Source organism: Peromyscus californicus, unplaced genomic scaffold (genome assembly GCF_007827085.1).
Source record: "Peromyscus californicus insignis strain IS unplaced genomic scaffold, ASM782708v3 Scaffold_21__1_contigs__length_65335640, whole genome shotgun sequence".
Classification (NCBI taxonomy): Eukaryota; Metazoa; Chordata; class Mammalia; order Rodentia; family Cricetidae; genus Peromyscus; species Peromyscus californicus.
Window position 1 is genome coordinate 34,166,643 of NW_026294514.1, and position 20,345 is coordinate 34,186,987.

At 39.0% G+C, this 20,345-nt stretch overlaps 1 pseudogene; it reads left to right on the top strand.

The window, feature by feature from the left end:
• The first annotated feature begins 10,820 nt into the window (after positions 1–10,820).
• On the top strand, positions 10,821–11,589 carry LOC128118031 (ferritin heavy chain-like; annotated as a pseudogene).
• Positions 11,590–20,345: the final 8,756 nt, after the last annotated feature.

The window sequence follows — 20,345 nt, forward strand, 5'->3', positions numbered from 1 at the left end:
ACTTATAATCCTACCATTCTACAAGTAGGGATAGGGGGATCATCCAAGACCAGCTGTGGCTGCAAAGAAAGTTCAAGTCCAACCTAGAACACACAAAGACTAACTCAAAAATATACAAATTAGCAAACTGAGCTGAGTTCAGTTCCCAGCACCTACATCATGTAGTTTACAATTACCTGTGACTTCAGCTCCAAAGGAATTAATGCTTCTGGCTCCCAGTAGTAGTACTCATGTACATATACTACCACACAGAGACAAATGTATATACATAATTAAAAAAATAAAATCGATTTTCAAAATTTCAGAAGAGAAACTGAAAATTATCCTAGAATCAAATGACAATGAAAACACAATATACTAGAACCTGCTGTTCTACTAATAAAAGTGATTTTAAGAGGAAATTTATGGTTGTAAATGCCCATATTTTTAAAATTCCAAAATTACCCAGTAATGAATGTAATTATGAATATCAATGTCTTAGAGAAAGAAGAAACTAAATGCAAAATTATTCAGTGGGCAGAAATAATAAAGATCAGATCAGAAATTAATGAAATAAAAACTTAAAATAATAACAACCCAATGAAAAAGGAAGATTCATTTCTTTAAAGAAGACTGACAAACCTTAAAAGAAAAGAAAACCTAACCTACAAAAAGATTAAGTTGTCTGTTTTGTCAAAGTAAGAAAATTTGAGCTTGCCCCAGACCCCATCCCTGGGCACCAGCCACTCCAGGGAAGACCTGCCCAACTTGGCCCCAGGTTCTGGCCACCGGGCAGGTTCCCTGCTAGCCCCACCAGGAAGGATCCCCTTCTCCAAGACCCCTGGCAGACCCTGCAGTCTCCACGCCCTGCCCCCACGCCCATCCGCCTGAGCCCCAAGCCTCTTCCTGAGACTTAGAGGCCAGCCCCCAGCTCCCATCTTGCTCCAGACTTCCCTTTTGGAACACTGGTGAGTACCCATCCTTGCCCCAGACCCCATCCCTGGGCACCAGCCACTCCAGGGAAGACCTGCCCAACTTGGCCCCAGGTTCTGGCCACCGGGCAGGTTCCCTGCTAGCCCCACCAGGAAGGATCCCCTTCTCCAAGACCCCTGGCAGACCCTGCAATCTCCACGCCCTGCCCCCACGCCCATCCGCCTGAGCCCCAAGCCTCTTCCTGAGACTTAGAGGCCGGCCCCCAGCTCCCATCTTGCTCCAGACTTCCCTTTTGGAACACTGGTCTGTCTGAACCAAGTGTGCGGAATAAGGCCAAGAACGAACCACAAGGAGATGGGCAGACGTCAAGGCAGAAACATATACAACAAAATGAATAGCAATACAGCATCACCAGTCCCTAGCCCTCCTCCAACACCTAGACCTGAACATCAGAAATTGGAAGAAGCAGAAGAAAACAGCCTTATGAATGACATCATGAAGAAGCTAGAGGCTTGTGTAGAGGAAAAGACAAAAAAATGTGAAGAACGCTGTAAACAACTAGAGGAAAGGGCAAACAAATTAGAAGAAATCAATAAAGTCCTGGAAGAAAACAATAAAATACTGAGAGAAAATCAAGAAAAATCAATGCAACAAATGAAGGAAACAGTCCAAGACCTGAAAAGGGAAATAGAAAAAATGAAGAAGACACAAACAGAGGGAATGCTGGAAATAGAAAATCTGAGAAAACGATTGGGAACTTCAGATGCAAGTATAATCAACAGAATGCAAGAGATGGAAGAGAGGATCTCTAGCGTTGAAGATACAGTAGAAGAAATACATTCATCAGTCAAAGAAAACACTAAAGCCAACAAAGTCATGAACCAAAATGTCCAAGAAATTTGGGACACCATGAAAAGACCAAACCTAAGAATAATAGGGGTCGAAGAAGGAGAAGAATACCAACTCAAGGGCACAGAAAATATATTCAACAAGATCATAGAAGAAAACTTTCCCAACTTAAAGAAGGAAATGCCTATGAAGATACAAGAAGCTTATAGAACACCAAACAGACTAGACCCCCCAAAAAAGTCCCCTCGCCACATAATAGTTAAACAACTAAACGTACAGAATAAAGAAAGAATATTAAGAGCAGCAAAGGAAAAAGGCCAAGTGACATATAAAGGCAAACCCTCAGAATAACACCCGATTTCTCAATGGAGACTTTGAAAGCCAGAAGAACCTGAACAGATGTAATGCAGACACTAAGAGACCATGGATGTCAGCCTAGACTAATATACCCAGCAAAACTTTCAATCACCATAGATGGAGTGAACAAGACATTCCATGACAAAGCCAGATTTAAACAATACTTATCCACAAACCCAGCCCTACAGAAAGCACTAGAAGGAAAATTCCAACCTAAGGAAGTCAGATACACCCTCGAAAACACAGGCAACAGATAAAGCCACAGCAGTAAACCCCAACGTATAGAAGTACCCACACATCACCACCAAAAAATAACAGGAATGAACAATCACTGGTCATTAATTTCCCTCAATATCAATGGACTTAATTCACCTATAAAAAGACATAGGCTTACAGAATGGATACGAACGCAGGACCCATCTTTCTGCTGCATACAAGAAACACATCTCAAATTCAAAGATAGACACTACCTAAAAATAAAAGGCTGGGAAAAGACTTTCCAATCAAACGGTCTTAAGAAACAAGCAGGTGTAGCCATCCTGATATCCAGCAAAATAGACTTCAAACTAAAATCAATAAAAAGAGATCAAGAAGGGCATTACATACTCATCACAGGAAAGATCCACCAAGATGAAGTCTCAATTCTGAATATTTATGCCCCAAACACAAGGGCACCCACATATGTAAAAGAAACATTACTAAAGCTTAAATAACATATAAAACCCCACACATTAATAGTGGGAGACCTCAACACCCCACTTTCACCACTGGACAGATCTCCCAAATTGAAACTTAACAGAGAAATAAAGGACTTAACTGATGTCATGACTCAAATGGACTTAATCGATATCTACAGAACATTCCATCCTAACAAAAAAGAATATACCTTCTTCTCAGCACCCCATGGAACCTTGGCCACATACTTGGCCACAAAACAAATCTAAACAGATACAAAACAATTGGAATAACCTCCTGTGTTCTATCAGACCATCATGGTCTAAAGTTGGATTTCAACAACAACAAAAACTACAGAAAACCTGCAATCTCATGGAAACTGAATAATACTCAACTGAATCACCAATGGGTTAAGGAAGAAATAAAGAAAGAAATTAAAGACTTCCTAGAGATCAATGAAAATGAAAACACCACATATCCAAATTTATGGGACACTATGAAAGCAGTACTAAGAGGGAAATTCATAGCACTAAATGCCCACATAAATAAGTTGGAGAAATCTCACACTAGAGACTTAACAGCATACCTGAAAGCTCTAGAACAAGAAGAAGCACAGTCTCCCAGGAAAAATAGACGCCAGGAAATTATCAAAGTGAGAGCTGAAATCAATAAAATAGAAACAAAGAGAACAATACAAAAAATTAATGAAACAAAGAGTTGGTTCTTTGAGAAAATCAACAAGATAGACAAGCCCTTATCCAAACTAACCAAAAGACAGAGAGAGAGCATCCAAATCAACAAAATCAGAAATGAAAAGGGGGACATAACAACAGACATTGAGGAAATCCAGAGAATCATCAGGTCATACTTCAAAAACCTCTATTCGACAAAACTGGAAAACCTAAAAGAAATGGATAACTTTCTGGATAGGTACCACATACCTAAGTTAAATCAAGACCAGATAAACTATTTAAATAGTCCAATAACCCCTAACGAAATAGAAACAGTCATTAAAAGTCTCCCAACCAAAAAAAGCCCAGGACCAGATGGTTTCAGCGCAGAACTCTACCAGATCTTCAAAGAAGAGTTAATACCAATACTCTCTAAATTGTTCCACACAATAGAAACAGAAGGAACATTACCAAACTCCTTCTACGAGGCTACAATTACCCTAATTCCTAAACCAAACAAGGATACAACAAAGAAAGAGAACTACAGACCGATCTCCCTCATGAACATTGATGCAAAAATACTCAATAAAATACTGGCAAACAGACTCCAAGAACACATCAAAACAATCATCCACCATGATCAAGTAGGATTCATTCCAGGGATGCAAGGGTGGTTCAACATATGAAAGTCCGTCAATGTAATACACCATATAAACAAACTCAAAGAAAAAAACCATATGATCATCTCACTGGATGCAGAAAAGGCATTTGACAAAATCCAACACCCCTTCATGATAAAGGTATTGGAGCGATCAGGAATACAGGGAACATACCTAAACATAATAAAGGCAATTTACAGCAAGCCAACAGCCAACATCAAATTAAATGGAGAGAAACTCAAAGCAATTCCACTAAAATCAGGAACGAGGCAAGGCTGTCCACTCTCCCCATACTTATTCAATATAGTACTTGAAGTTCTAGCCAGAGCAATAAGACAACATAAGGAGATTAAGGGGATACAAATTGGAAAGGAAGAAGTCAAGCTTTCCCTATTTGCAGATGACATGATAGTATACTTGAGCGACCCCAAAGATTCCACCAAGGAACTGATACAGCTTATAAACACCTTCAGCAACATAGCAGGATACAAGATCAACTCAAAAAAATCAGTAGCCCTCCTATATACAATGGACAAAGAAGCGGAGAAGGAAATCAGAGATACATCACCCTTTACTATAGCCACAAATGACATAAAATACCTTGGGGTAACACTAACCAAGCAAGTGAAGGACCTATATGACAAGAACTTTAAGTCCCTGAAAAAAGAAGTTGAAGAAGATGTCAGAAAATGGAAAGATCTCCCATGCTCATGGATAGGCAGGACTAACATAGTAAAAATGGCAATCTTACCAAAAGTAATCTACAGATTCAATGCAATCCCCATCAAAATACCAACACAATTCTTCACAGACCTGGAAAGAATAATACTCAACTTCATATGGAAAAACAAAAAACCCAGGATAGCCAAAGGAATCCTGTACAATAACACAACTTCTGGAGGCATCACGATCCCTGACTTCAAGCTCTACTATAGAGCTACAGTAATAAAAACAGCTTGGTACTGGCATAAAAACCGACATGTGGACCAATGGAATCGAATTGAAGACCCTGACATTAATCCGCACACCTATGAACATATAATTTTTGACAAAGAAGCCAAAAGTGCACAATGGAAAAAAGAAAGCATCTTCAACAAATGGTGCTGGCAAAACTGGATATCAACATGTAGAAGGCTGCAAATAGATCCATATCTATCACCGTGCACAAAACTTAAGTCCAAGTGGATCAAGGACCTCAACATAAATCCAGCTACTCTGAACCTGCTAGAAGAGAAAGTAGGAAGTAGTCTTGAATGCATTGGCATAGGAGACTACTTCCTAAATAGAACACCAGTAGCACAGACTCTGAGACAAACAATCAATCAATGGGACCACTTGAAACTGAGAAGCTTTTGTAGAGCAAAGGATACGGTCAACAAGGCAAAGCGACAGGCTACAGAATGGGAAAAGATCTTCACCAACCCCACATCTGACAGAGGACTGATATCCAGAATATATAAGGAATTCAAGAAATTAGACATCAAAATGCCCAACAGTCCAATTAAGAAATGGGCTATAGAACTAAACAGAGAATTCTCAACAGAGGAAACTCAAATGGCCGAAAGACATTTAAGGAATTGCTCAACATCCCTAATCATCAGGGAAATGCAAATCAAAAGAACTCTGAGATACTACCTTACGCGTGTCAGAATGGCTAAGATCAAAAACACTGAAGACACCTTATGCTGGAGAGGATGTGGAGCTAGGGGAACTCTCCTCCACTGCTGGTGGGAATGCAAGCTTGTACAACCACTTTGGAAATCAATATGGCGCTTTCTTAGAAAATTGGGAATCAATCTCCCCCAAGATCCAGCTATACCACTCTTGGGCATATACCCAAGAAATGCTCAACCACACCATAAGAGCACTTGTTCAGCTATGTTCATATCAGCATTGTTTGTAATAGTCAGAACATGGAAAGAACCCAGATGCCCTTCAACTGAAGAATGGATAAACAAAATGTGGTACATATACACAATGGAATACTACTCAGCAGAGAAAAACAATGGCATCATGAGGTTTGCAGACAAATGGATGGATCTAGAAAAAAATCATCCTGAGTGAGGTAACCCAGACTCAGAAAGACAAACATGGTATGTACTCACTCATAGCAGGATACTAGACATGAAACAAGGATGACTTGTCTGCTACTCACATCACCAGGGAGGCTACCTGGAAAACAGGACCCCAAGAAAGACACAGGGATCACCCAATGACAGAGAAATGGAATGAGATCTACATGAACAGCCTGGACATGAGTGGGGGTAATGAAAGGCGAGGGTTGAGGGAAAGAGAGCTTGGGGGAGCGGGAGATCCCAGCTGGATCAACAACAGAGAGGGAGAACAAGGAATAGGAGACCATGGTAAATGAAGACCACATGAGAATAGGAAGAAGCAAAGTGCTAGAGAGGCCCACAGAAATCCACAAAGATACCCACACAACAGACTGCTGGCAATGGTCGAGAGACAGCCCGAACTGACCTACTCTGGTGATGGGATGGCCAAACACCCTAATTGTTGTGCTAGAAACCTCATCCAACTACTGAGGGATCTGGATGCAGAGATCCATGACTAGGCCCCGGGTGGATCTCTGGGAGTCCAATTAGCGAGAATGAGGAGGGTTTATATGAGCGAGAATTGTTGAGACCAAGGTTGGATAAAGCACAGGGACAAATAGCCAAATGAATGGAAACACATGAACTATGAACCAATGGCTGAGGGGTCCCCATTGGATCAGGCCCTCCGAATGGGTGAGACAGTTGATTGGCTTGATCTGTTTGGGAGGCATCCAGGCAGTGGGACCAGATCTTGTGCTCATTGCATGAGTTGGCTGTTTGAAACCTCGGGCCTATGCAGGATTGTTTGGCTCGGCCTGGGAGGAGGGGACTAGACCTACCTGGACTGAGTCTACCAGGTTGACCTCAGTCTGTGGGGAAGGCTTTGCCCTGGAGGAGATGGGAATGGGGGGGGGGGTTGGGGGTAAGGTGAGGGGGACGGGAGGGGGGAGAACAAGGGAATCCGTGGCTGATATGTAGAACTGAATTGTATTGCAAAATAAATTTAAAAAAAAAAGAAAATTTGAAATAAGAAGGGAGACATCACAACATATACCAGTGAAACTCAGGAGATCAGCACGGCATACTTTGAAAACCTATGTCTCAATAAAAAGGAAAATTTAAGTGAAATCACATACTTTGCTAGACATATAGGGTCTACAGAAATTAGGAATATAAACTACTAAATAGATTTACACTGAGCACTAAGATTAAAGTAATAATATAAAGTCTCTCAAATAACTAAAGCATAGGCTTAAGTGGAATCACTGCCAAATTCTACCTGCTTTAAAAAAAAATAAAAGAAAATTAATGCTCTTTAAACTATTCAACAAAACCATAAATGGAAGGAATGACACCAAACTCTTATTATAAAACCAGTTTTACCCTGATACCAAAACCATATAAGAACACGACGAAAAAGAAAATTATAGGCTAATCATCCTAATAGGCATGAATGCAAATTAAAATCTCTAATTAATTAAATTAATAATTAATAGAATACTTGCAAGCAGAATTGAACTACACATAAAAAAGAACATTCACCAAGACCAAATGGGGATAATTCTAGGTATATAAGGGTGATTCAAAATCAGTACATCAATGAATGTAATATATTGCATTACTAGATAAACTCAAGAACAGAGATCATGAGATCATCTCAATAGATACCAAAAAGGCTGTTGACAAAGTTCAGTGTAAAGGAATGATTAAAAACTTGAAGAAACTCAGATGTAGTGGATTAAGAATGGCCCTCATAGGCTCAGCTATTTGAATGCTTAGTCCCTAGGGAGTGAAACTCTGTTAGGATTAGAAGAATTAGGAGATGTGTCCTTGTCGGAGGAAATGTGTCATTGCGGGTGGGTGTTGAGGTTTCAAAAGCTCATGCAAGGCCCAGTCTCTCTCTGCCTTTTGCCCTTTAGATCAGAATACAGTCCTCTCCTATTGCTCCAGCACCTGCCTTTATGCTGCCATGCTTCCTGCCATGATGATAATGGACTAAACCTCTGAACCTGTAAGCAAGTCCTCAATTAAATGCTTTCTCTTATAAAAGTCTCCTAGGTCCTAGTGTCTATTCACATCAATAGAACAGTGGCTGGAACATCAGAATAGAAAAAAATATCCACCAACATAATAAAAGCTATATGAAAAACCTTTAGCCAATATTATACTAAGTGAAGAAACACTCAAAGCATTCCATGAAAATTAGGAATGGGTCAAGGATGGTTACATTCTCCACTATAATTCAGTGTGATCCATAGAGTCTTACCTAGAGCAATAAGACAAGAGAAGGTGGTAAGGGACACACAAACAGAAAAGGTAGATAATAAGATCTCATAAAATCTTAAAGAGTCAAAAAAAAAAAAAAACTGTCATAGAAGTACTATGCATTTTTAGCCCAGTAGGAAGACACAAAATCAACATACAAAAGTCAGTAGCTTTTCTATGAAACAATGAGCATACTGAGAAAGAAAACAGGGAAACAATCCCATTTATAATAAGCTGAAAAATACTTGGTTAGGAATAAATTGAGCCAAGATAGTCAAACAGCTCTACAATAAAAATTTTAAGACATTAGAGAAACATTAAAAGAAGACACCATGGAAGATGAAATGATTTCCAATGCTCACCCACTAGTAGAATTGATACAGCAAGAATGGTTGGGTTACCAAAATCTATCTACAAAGTCAATCAAATTCCTACTAAAACTTCAATGGCATCATCATAGAAATAAGAAAACAGTTCTGTTAATCAACGTGGAAATACAGAAGACCCTAGATAGCCAAAACAACCTTGAGCAAAAGAACAATGCTAGGAGCATCATAGGAACTGATTTCAAGTAACACTGCAAAGCCTTAGTAACAAAACCAGCATAATACTAGCACAAAATAAGCATGTCTGAATAAAATGGTTTGAATAAAAGTGCTACCCAAAGGCTCATAGGGAGTGAAGCTATGTGAAAGATTAGGACATGTGGCTTTTTTAGAGTGTGTGTGTGGCCTTGTTGGAGGAAGTGTGTCACTGGGGGTGGGCTTTGAGGTTTTAGAAGCTCAATCCAGGCCCAGTGTCTCTCTCTTCGTACTGCCAGCTAATCCAGATGTAGAACTCGTGGCTCCTTCTCCAGCATCATGTCTACCTGCATACCACCATGCTTCCTTCCATGATGGTAATGGACTAAGCCTTTGAACCTGTAAGCCAGTACCAATTAAATGTTTTCCTTTATAAGAGTTTGTATGACCATGGTGTCTCTTCTTCATAGCAATGGTACCTCTTACCAAGACAATGCAAATTGAATAGAAGACAAAAAATTAAGTTAATAAAGTTATGGCTGCCTGAATTTTAATCAAAAATACCCAAAACATACATTGGAGAAAAGACAGTGTCTCTAGAAAATGGTGCTGGACAAACTGAATATCCCTGTCTATAAGAATGAAACTAAATCCTTATTTCTAGCATGTTACCTACATGCAAAAAATCTAATCAAAATGGATCAAAGACCTGAATAAAAAATTTGAAACTCTGAAATTGTCAGAAGAAAAAAAAATCAGGAAATAATTCAACATATTGATATAAATAAGGATTGTCTGAAAAGAACTCTAATAGACAAAGAAATAATACCAAAAATTGACAAACTTAAAAGCTTCTCTGCACAGCAAATGAAAAATTGAGTGAATAGATAGTCTAAAGAATGGGAGAAAGTTCTATGCTAAATGGACATTTGACAGAGGACAAATATGCAAAAAATATTTAAAAAATATCAAAATGATAAACAATCCAATTAACAAATGCACTAAAAATGATCAGACAATTCTTTAAAGATAAAATCCGGACAGCCGATGAACATGAAAAATATTCACTATCCTTAGGTGTGAAGAAAATGTAAATTGAAACTACACTGATATTCCGTCTCTCCTCCTTCAGAATGCTCGACATAAAGAAAATAAATAATAAAATATGCTGACGAGGATGTAGGGGAAGAGAACCCTGAATATAAACTGGTGGTAGGGATGAGAATTAGTCAAGTCATTAATGGAAATCAGTATGGTGTTTCCTAGAAAGAAATTTAAAGCTAGAATTACCATGTGGCCTAGTCATACCATTTCTAGAAAATACCCAAAGGTTTTTAGTCAACATGTTACAGACAGACTTTTACACCATTGTTATCTCAAAGCCCTACAGACAAATTGGGGAACCAGACTAGATGTCTGTCAAGAGATCAATGTATACAAAACAATGTAATATATGTACATACATATGAATTTTATTCACCCATAAAAAGAAATTAGTTATTTGCTAGAAAATTAATGCAACTAAAGATCATTATAAGTAAAATGAGCTAGACTCAAAATGAGAAATATAATACATGTTCTTCCATTTGTAGTTATTGTTGGATTTTTTTATTGATACGTAAAACCATACATATATATTATATCATACACACATATATATCTCATATGTATATCTCATGTATACATATATATGTATAAATTCTGGTTTATGATATAAAAACAGAATTGAGATTGGGGGAGGAAAGAGACAAAAAAGTCAGGGAAAATATATATGGGGTAATATGTCAAAATATGTGTACTTGAGAGATGTTCTTGCCCAGAGTCCCTGAGGTTTCCTGCTTCAACAGTGCTTGAACAGAACCTGGCGCTCGACCCCTCCGACCTTTGCAGAACTCTTTGCAACCTCGTCGCTCAGCTACTCCAACCACGACAACCAAGTCTCCCTCGCAAGTGCACCAGAACTACCACCAGGACTCAGAGGCTGCCATCAACCGCCAGACCAACCTGGAACTGTATGCCTCCTACGTCTATCTGTCTATGTCTTGCCACTTCGACTGAGATGATGTAGTTCTGAGGAACTTTGCCAAATACTTTTTCCACCAATCTCATGAGGAGAGGGAGCATGCTGAGAAACTGATGGAGCTACAGAACCAACGAGGTGACTGAATCTTCTTGCAGGATATCAAGAAACCAGACCGTGATGACTGGAAGAACGGGCTGAATGCAATGCAGTGCGCACTGCACTTGGAGAAGAGTGTGAGTCAGTCACTCCTGGAACTGCACAAACTGGCTGCTGACAAAAATGGCCCCCACTTGTGTGACTTCATTGAGACCCATTACCTGAATGAGCAGGTGAAATCCATCAAAGAACTGGGTGACCAACCTCCGCAAGATGGGAGCCCCTGAAGCTGGCCTGGCAGAATATCTCTTTGACAAGCACACCCTGGGGCACAGTGATGAGGGCTAAGCTGACTTCCCCAAAGCCACAGTGACTTTACTGGTCACTGAGGCCATGCATGCATGTCGGGCTGCCTTTATCGTTTCAATAAGTCTCACTAAAACATCCGCTTAAGTTCTTTAATTTGTACTATTTCTTCAAATAAAGAATTTCGGCACCCCCCCCAAATATGTGTGCTTGATACACTTGGAGGAAATAATTTTATGGAACCCAAACCTATATATGCACAATAAGTACAAAACAATAAAAAGTTTGCACATAATTTTTGTATATTTCCTTTGCATAGAGCAGTGGTTCTCAACCTCTGGGTCACAATGCTTTTGAGGGTTGAACGCCCCTTTCACAGGCAGGGGTTGCTTAAGACTAGCAGAAAACACAGTTATTTACATTATTCATAACATTACATGATTATTACATGATTCATAACAATAGAAAAAATGTAGCTGGGGTTTTCTCTCCAGGTCCTACCAAGCCCCGGCAGTCCCTTAGCCCACTTATAAAATAAACATACAGATGCTTATATTATTTAAACTGTTTGGCCATTAGCTCAGGCCTATCATTGTCTAGCTCTTACTCTTATATTCAGCCCATTTCTATTAATCTATACTTTGCCTCGTGGCTCGTGGCTTGCTGGTACCTTACATCTTTCTTGTCCTGGCAGTGACTTCAGGCAGTCTCCTCCTTCCCTTCCTGTTCTCTTAATTCTCCTCTCTGTTAGTCCCACCTATACTTCCTGTCTGGCTACTGGCCAATCAGTGTTTTATTTATTAACATGTTTGCCATACAGAACATCCCACAGCAGAAAAAAATTACAGTTATGAAGTAGCAATGAAAATAATTTTATGATTAGGGGTCACTACAAGATGACGATCTGTGTTGAAGAGTTGCAGTATTAGGAAGGTTGAGAACCACTGGCACAGAGGATTTTACTTGTATATGTAAAACATGCTATGGTTGTATTGCTGTTTAACTGTTGTAATGTTTCATAGCCATGTTATTATCTCTGCTCAGTTCAAATACCTCAAACTTTTTATTGTAATTGCATCAGATTGCTTTGTAAGTTTTATTATCTTGTATCCATGTTAAAAATTAAAATTCCATGGTTGATAATTCATTTTATCACCTGTGGTGATATATTGTGTATCCTAGTAAACTTTGCCTGAAGATCAGAGAACAGAACAATCCACTAGATTAAATATAGGGGCCAGGCAATGGTTGCACACACCTTTAATCTTACCACTCGGGAGGCAGAGACCTATCTGGATCTCTGTGAGTTCAAAGCCACTCTGGAGTACATGAGATTGACTCAGTCTAAGAGAGAAACAGAGCCAGGCAGTGGTGGCACACACTTTTAATCCCAATACTTGGGAGTCACACACCTTTAATCCCAGCACTAGGGAAGTTGAGACAGGAAATGATATGGGTGGGCAGAGAAAGGTGTATAAGGCATGGGGAGACAGGAACTAAATAAAACCTTTCCAGATGAGGAAGCTCATTTGGCTACAGTCCTATCAGCTGAGGCTCTTTCAGGCTAAGAAGTTTGTGAGGTGAGATTGGCCGTGGCTTGCTCTGCTTCTCTGATCTTTCAGCTTCCATCCCAATATCTGGTTCCAGGTTTTTCCCTAAAAAGACCATTTAGCAGTTCGTGCTACAATCACCAAGTAGGGGTTTTTAATTGATTCCATTCATTTCATCTAACAGCTTTAATTTGTAATATTTGGTTTGCATCTTACTTTCCCCTTTGTAGTTTCAATTGCTGTAAGTCATCTTACTTTAATGTGTCTCATATACTGTTACAGTTAGATTATCTAAAAATTAAAACTAAGAAATAATTTTATAAAAGATAATTTATTCTTCAATGTTTGATCTATTGACAAATTTTACTTCTGTTCAATATTTCATATTGAACCCATTTCTGAGTCCCCTCTTTAGGCATTATTGCACATCTAAAGGTTCTCATTCTGACTTAGCAGGTCTGCAGATCATTTCTTTCTCTGGTATCATGCTCCTCACCACTCAGTTTCCTACAGAATATATTCTTTCAGTGAGGACTTACAGCCATAAACTGGCTTAGTCTGAAAATGTCTTAATTTTCCAATAACCTCAGGGATATCAGTAAATAGATATACATTTTGACTGGGTCAAAATACTCTTCCTGTGTTTATACAATTCTGTATTTTTTCTAAAATCTAGTTCCTATTTATAGTTTTCTAGTGATCTAATACTATAGGTATTCTACTTCTTCAAATATTGGTGGATCAAATGTTCAAGTCACAACAGCCACTGTGAATAGTAGTATCATGCATAACCATCATCTTAAAGGAAGATAATGTTAGGGTAAGCAATGGAAGTCCATCAAGGAAAACCTCCTTCTAGTCAGGAAAATAGCATCTGGCCTTGGTGGAGACTTAACATTCCAGTTGGGAATGGCAATCACCTGCCTAAGGGGCTGATCTAGGAAGGCAGGCTCACCCTCAGCCACACTAACAACACAGGTAGAATAATTCTCCTTTAGTGAGATACTGTAATCCTCAGAATTCCTAACTCACTGCATAGTCCCCATGGGCCACCTTGAACTTTGGCTGAGATTGGCGGCGTTTCTGAGAAGAAAGTCTCAGAACTTCTCCTGTTTCCTTTTGACTGTCTTTTTTTGGGGGAGGGAGGGGGATGTGAGCCAGAATCTAAGTCCTTCCTCTATCTCTACCTCTATGCCAGCCTAAACATCATGGCTGTTTTTCTATCACTCTTTCATTTTTTCTTTTCCAGGTAGCTGTTGATATTTATGCCTTGCTTGCCTGGGGTTTCTTTATTTTATTTTATTTTTTAGCCTACAGAAATTGTCATTGAGCTTCAATTTGAGTCCATTTTTAAATTCTTTTATTAACTAGACTAGGAACTCCAAGAGGGGACTTGGATTTCCCCTTATTCATAATGACATATGCCTCATTCTTTTCTCTTTTTTTGCCCTATGTAACTGAAATAAAACCTGAGGTTCCTTCAGAAGTGTTGGCAGTATCTTTGTGATAATAAGTGGCTGAATATTGTCAAATTGGTTTGATTAAAAAATTATTATCAAAATGATAATTTTGTAATTATTTCATGTAAATATTTGTAAAGAACAACTGAACAATGAACTGTTTTTCCTAAGATAATTTTTTTCAAAGGCTGTAATGACCAAAACTGTAACCAAATTACTACTTTAAAAATTTATGCTGGTGGTGCTGCTGGTGGTGGTGGTGGCGGCGGCGGCGGCGGCGGCGGCGGCGGCGGCGGCGGCGGCGGCGGCGGCACACGCCTTTAATCCCAGCACTTGGGAGGCAAAGCCAGGTAGGTCTCTGTGAGTTCAAGGTCAGCCTGGTCTACAGAGTGAGATCCAGGACAGGCACCAAAACTACACAGAGAAACCCTGTCTCGAAAAATCAAAAAAAAAAAATTATGAAATACTTTAAGATTTATAAAAAAATATTTTTATTAGTATTGATATTTTATTTATATGCTAATAGAGTCCCAGTTGTACTCTTGTCCCCATAAACATGCTTCAAGAATGGAACTGTATACCATCAAGACAATCTAAGTTAGAGAAGATGCTTATAGGTTGAAAGGGAAACTGATCTCTTTCAGAACCAAGCTGTTTAATTGTCTTTGAAATGAGAAGCTGCTGAAGACACTGACAGGCTCTCCAAGGATACAAACTTTCCCCCTGTTTTATTAAAAAGGAAATGAGGCATAGCAGGCCAGATAGGAGTGAGGAGATCATAAGTAGAAAAAAGAATTATTATGTACACAAAACATATTCCATATATTTAATTTATTCATTATCCTTCATCATCAGTTAATTCATCCCCAAGTATTTATTGAGTATCTAAAAATGTGTCATGGACCCCTCTAGTAGCTTGGACTATAAAGACTAGTAAGGTTGAGCCTCTGCCTAAATGAATTTATGGTGTATACGTAACCTGTCATTTAATATTGTGCTAAATGCCTCACTGGGTGAATTACAATGAGGAATAGTGTCAGACTAAAGAGTTTATCCAAACACCAGTGCCATTAATTTTCCTTGAAAGAAATACATAACTCTAGCTAGGGTATCCAAACCCTGATACGGAAGGGAATTTTTGATTATCGATGGTGGTATATGTCATAAAAACTATATACGGAGTGTTTTTGTTGTTGAAGCTCATCAGTTGTCCTTTCCGATGGTGTATTTTAAGCTTTGCCCAAGACAATTTCTTCTTTAATTTGTTCTAGGAAACCAAAAGATTGGACACCCTTGCAGGTGAAGTGGCAGATAGTATAACTCTAGGTGGAAGGCTAGTACAGCCCTGCTGTGAAGACCTTAGTGTTAGCTGGCACAAAACACTAGATACTTCAGCAATTCCACCTTGTTCTGTCATTTCAGGGTATTAAAGGCATCCTCCTTTGGCCGCAGGCGTTTTGTGATCTGTCTGGGGCAACAATGCTGACCATATCAACCAAAATATCCTATTGGTGAAATTATTAAGGCCACTCCACGTAGTTAAAAGGAGATTTATTTAATGGCGTAACTTACAAATTAAGGGATAGGTAGGTCGCGGGGTCTGGGGAAGGTGTATCACAGTCCAGAGGTGTTCTCTGGAGCACTGCTTGGTCCACCTCCACTATCCAGGGTCCCGGAACGGAGAGAGCGCCCGCTGATCCAGATATCGGGTCTCCAGGCGCCTCCCTTGGCCCCGCCTTGTAGGCGTGACAGTTGCCGAAGTCTCAATGGGGGTTGGAACTTCCAGATCAAAGCTGGAATGGCTACCCACTACAATATCCTAATGCTCTTAGCATTCTGTATCTCCCTGGAAATTTGCATGCTTGTGCAGAGTTCCAGGATGGACACTGGATTGCTATTACTGTATCTGTCTCTCCCCTGCTGCTCCTCAGAGACACGTGCCCTCTTATCTGCCGAATTAATCAGGCTATGGAGATGAAAGCAGAACCAATACTGAGCCTTGGAGAATGCATCAAAGCAAATGTCACCTTGTTTCCCTGATGACAGCTCTGATCTGATCACGCAGCATGGCCCTCTTTTTTCTCACATCTACAGCTACACGTGTTTGTCATGAATATTTTACTCAGCTCTTTTACACTCTCAATTTGAGGTCGTGATTCAAGTTAGCTGAATCTAAACATGTCTACTTAAAAATCAAGCATGTTCGTTCATCCCAGTGCAGTTAGCTCCTCAGCTGCATCCTTATCCCAAAACTGGCGCCAATTTCTATTTTCTTCACCCACACATGATGGGGCATCACTTTTAAGCAATATAGGCTTTATTACAAAATGTCTGAAAGCTAGAAAAGCTACATATACTTACAAAGAAAATCACTATTTAATGTGTCATTATTTTTATGCTATTCAAAATTCCTTCCTGGGGGTGTGTTGTAGCATGCAGCGCCTCATAACAACCTGACCTCTGGAATCCATAACTTCACTTAGAATCTTTCAGCGGATCCAACAGCCAGGGGAAGATGAGATCCTCCTCATTCATACTGCCTCTTTTTCCTTATAGACAACTTCTCCATACCAAACCCCTGATGGGAATCAAGAATACCTGAATCTCATTCATGCCTCATGTCTCTGTTACCTTGGTTTTGTATGGATGACTAGATAGCTTCAATCTATGACATGTACTTAACTTTTACTAAAAGAAGTATTTTTTTAATGTTCCATAAATTCAGCAGCTTAGAATAACGCATTTATTACAATATTACTCCACAAGGTATGAGATCTAGGGATGTTGTGTCTCAAATCTCAGCTTAAGACCTCACTGAGGATGTGGATTGCATTCCTTCATCAGTAGGGCCACTTGAGCTTGGGGGGGGGGGTCTTACTCTAAGGTCATTATCAGCAAAAACTATTCCACTAAATACTGAAGTTTGGGGAGAAAGAGAAGCATCCCACGCCCCCTTTTCTTCTGCTGCTGTTGACTAGCCACAGCTACCAGCAATGGCAGAATGCTGTAGTTCCCCATCAAGTTTCCCCTATAGGACCTGTTATAGCATAAATTTGTTTCTTCCCAGGGCAACCAGTTCAAAACTGTCTGACTTTTCCTCTGTGATTTTAGAAAGTCTCTGCTTTTAAAGGGTTCTTGCAGTCATCTCAGGACTACCCAGGAACCTTCCCATCTCAAGAGTCATTGACTTATACCCTTCATTATATCTGTCACCTCTTAATAGCAGAACATTGATGGTTGTCTTGATTAGAGGGAGTGCAGACCAGTGGCTTACGAAACCATCTGAGAAGTACACCTGCCAGAGCCAAATTTACTGTGAAATGAACAGAAAGCTTCAAAATCATTTGTAGCAATTTCCCAGCACTCTATATGTGTGTTCGTAGGGGCACATGTTCGTATAATTTTTGCAAAAATAGTATATTTCATTTATCTTTGAAGGAACTGTCACATTCCCCCTTCAGATTTTATCTATTTTATTTGACCTTGCTATTTTTGAGAGTTATCTAAAAAGAAGTAAAGATAAGTATTAATATATCTGTGGTGGTATTTTGTGGGGTTCTGATCACTTCTGTGCAGCAGTTGGGAAGAGTTGTCAAGAATTCTTCCTTTCTCCTGCTAAGGCTACACAAACCAAGACCCCCATGGCATTAAGAATGGGATGCTCACCAGGCAGTGACAGCACATCCCTTTAATCCTAGCACTCGAGAGGCAGAGGCAGGCAGATCTCTGTGAATTCAAGGCCAGCCTGGGCTATAGAGTGAGTTCCAGGAAAGGTGCAAAGCTACACAGAGAAACCCTGTCTTGAAACACCAAAAAAAAAAAAAAAAATGGGATGCCCAGGACCCCACTATATGGTCTTATGGAAAAGAAAAGAAGAAAACTTTTTTTAGAATGTATAGTGACAACAGAGTCAAGAAAATTCTTTACCAAAGCATAAGTGTAAAATAATAAGTAGAACATATATTTTTCTTCATTGCCTGATCAAAGAAAATGGATTTTATAGTCTTATGAATGATATTAGTAAAACCATATATTCCATTCAAATACATAATAAATTTCAATACAAATAGAATATTTAATAAAGTTTAAACATATCATTTGATATCCTATTGGAAAAGGAGTTGTAGAGAACTCACAGAAACTGGACTTGTGTGGCTTGGATATGTGTGCAGACATTTTTTGTGTGTGCCAAGATTAAATTCTCTTGTTAAGGAGTTGAATGAAAATTCTGATGAAAGTAAAATGAGTTTGAAAGATAAATGATAACAAAGACCAGCAATGAAATAAAGTTCACAGTGATTTTATGTTCTGAAACAAATTGTAAGCAAAATATACTTACATTATACCAAAAGCAAAAATTCTTTGAGAGAAAAGGATACAAGTTTTAATACAAATAACTAATAGTTTCTTAGATTTCTTTGTTGATCTAATTATTGAATAGAATTGGGTAATGTACAAACAAAATTATTCATGATTTTATACAGATTGCTGTCATTGCTGGAAAGTGGCATAACAAGTGCAAGATGACTAGTAAATAGTCAATCATGAGAAACATTAAAAAGTGGAACCATGAACTCTCTGAAATCTGATGGAACATCCACAGAAGATACTTAGGAAAGGGTCAGGTCTTCAAATATGACATTACATGTTACATATGTGAGAGTTTGAACAGGAATGTCACTCCGTAGACTGAGATGTTTGAATAATTGGTCCCCAGTTGGTAGCATTGTTTGGGCAGTAATAAGAGGTGTGGCATTGCTGGGGGTGGTATGTCACTGGGGGACAGCTTTGCAGTTTCAAAAAGCAGCCACCATTCCCAGTTCATTCTCTGTTTCAAGCTTGTGAGCGCTCAACTTCCTGTGACTGTCACCATGTCTACTATCTGCTTCAAAATCCCATGACATCATATACTATTTATCCCTCTGGAACCATAGGCCCAAATAAACCCTTCCTTCTATAAATTGCTTTGGTCATGATTTTTTAACACAACAATAGAAAATAAAGTAAAACAATATGTCATTAAAAAATTAAAAATAAAAACAAAAAGGTGACTACAAATATTAACAGATTTTTAAAAAAATAACAAGTGGTGTTTCCAATTTTTTTCTTAGGAAGAGATGATCATGGGATACGTAAATCTTGTATGAATATTTCATTATTTTAGTATATGGATTGCATTTGTGAGTTTATTATTTTAGAATTTACAATATTCTGATTTTAGTGTGGTTAAGTGTTTGCATTGGTTCCCAACTTTGTCTTCATGATATGGCTTTTAATTTGAAAAGAAATCTCTCATGGGTTGAAAGTCTCAGACATCACAAAACCTAGATACCCATACCAACCCATACTGCTTATTGTAGCTTGAGCTCTTTGTGGGGTATCGTGTATAGGATATCTGTTCACGTACACACAAAGAGATTCTCTCATCTCCACTTGGGGAGCACAAAACCCTGAGTACTCCTTGTCCCTACCAACCTGATGGCTTGCTTTATGGGAATGGGACAGGGACAGGGGCAGACAAGGGTCACTCAGAGCACTAAGGTTCACATCAAATCACATCTAACAGCTTAGGGTTTGAATGTGACCTGAAACACAAACTGATTTCTTTCCAGGTAAAATATCCATAGTATTCAATTGATCATATTAAAGTACACAATTCAGTGACATGATGTATATTTATAATGATCCTTAAGTCCATCAAATTCTAAAACATCTTTATAAATCCCTGTATTTCAAAGGAATAAAGTGTTCACAGTCATTAGATTCAGGTTCCTTCTTTCTTTTACAGACTTTAATTTAGGAGAAGGCAAGACAGACTTCGATTCATGAATACAGATCCAAGTCTCATGCCCAAACTAGCAGACAAATGGACTGCTCTGTTTACTGAGATGGCTTTTGTGCTAACCAGGACAAAATGGGGACTTCAGAAAACAGGCTTCTGAGA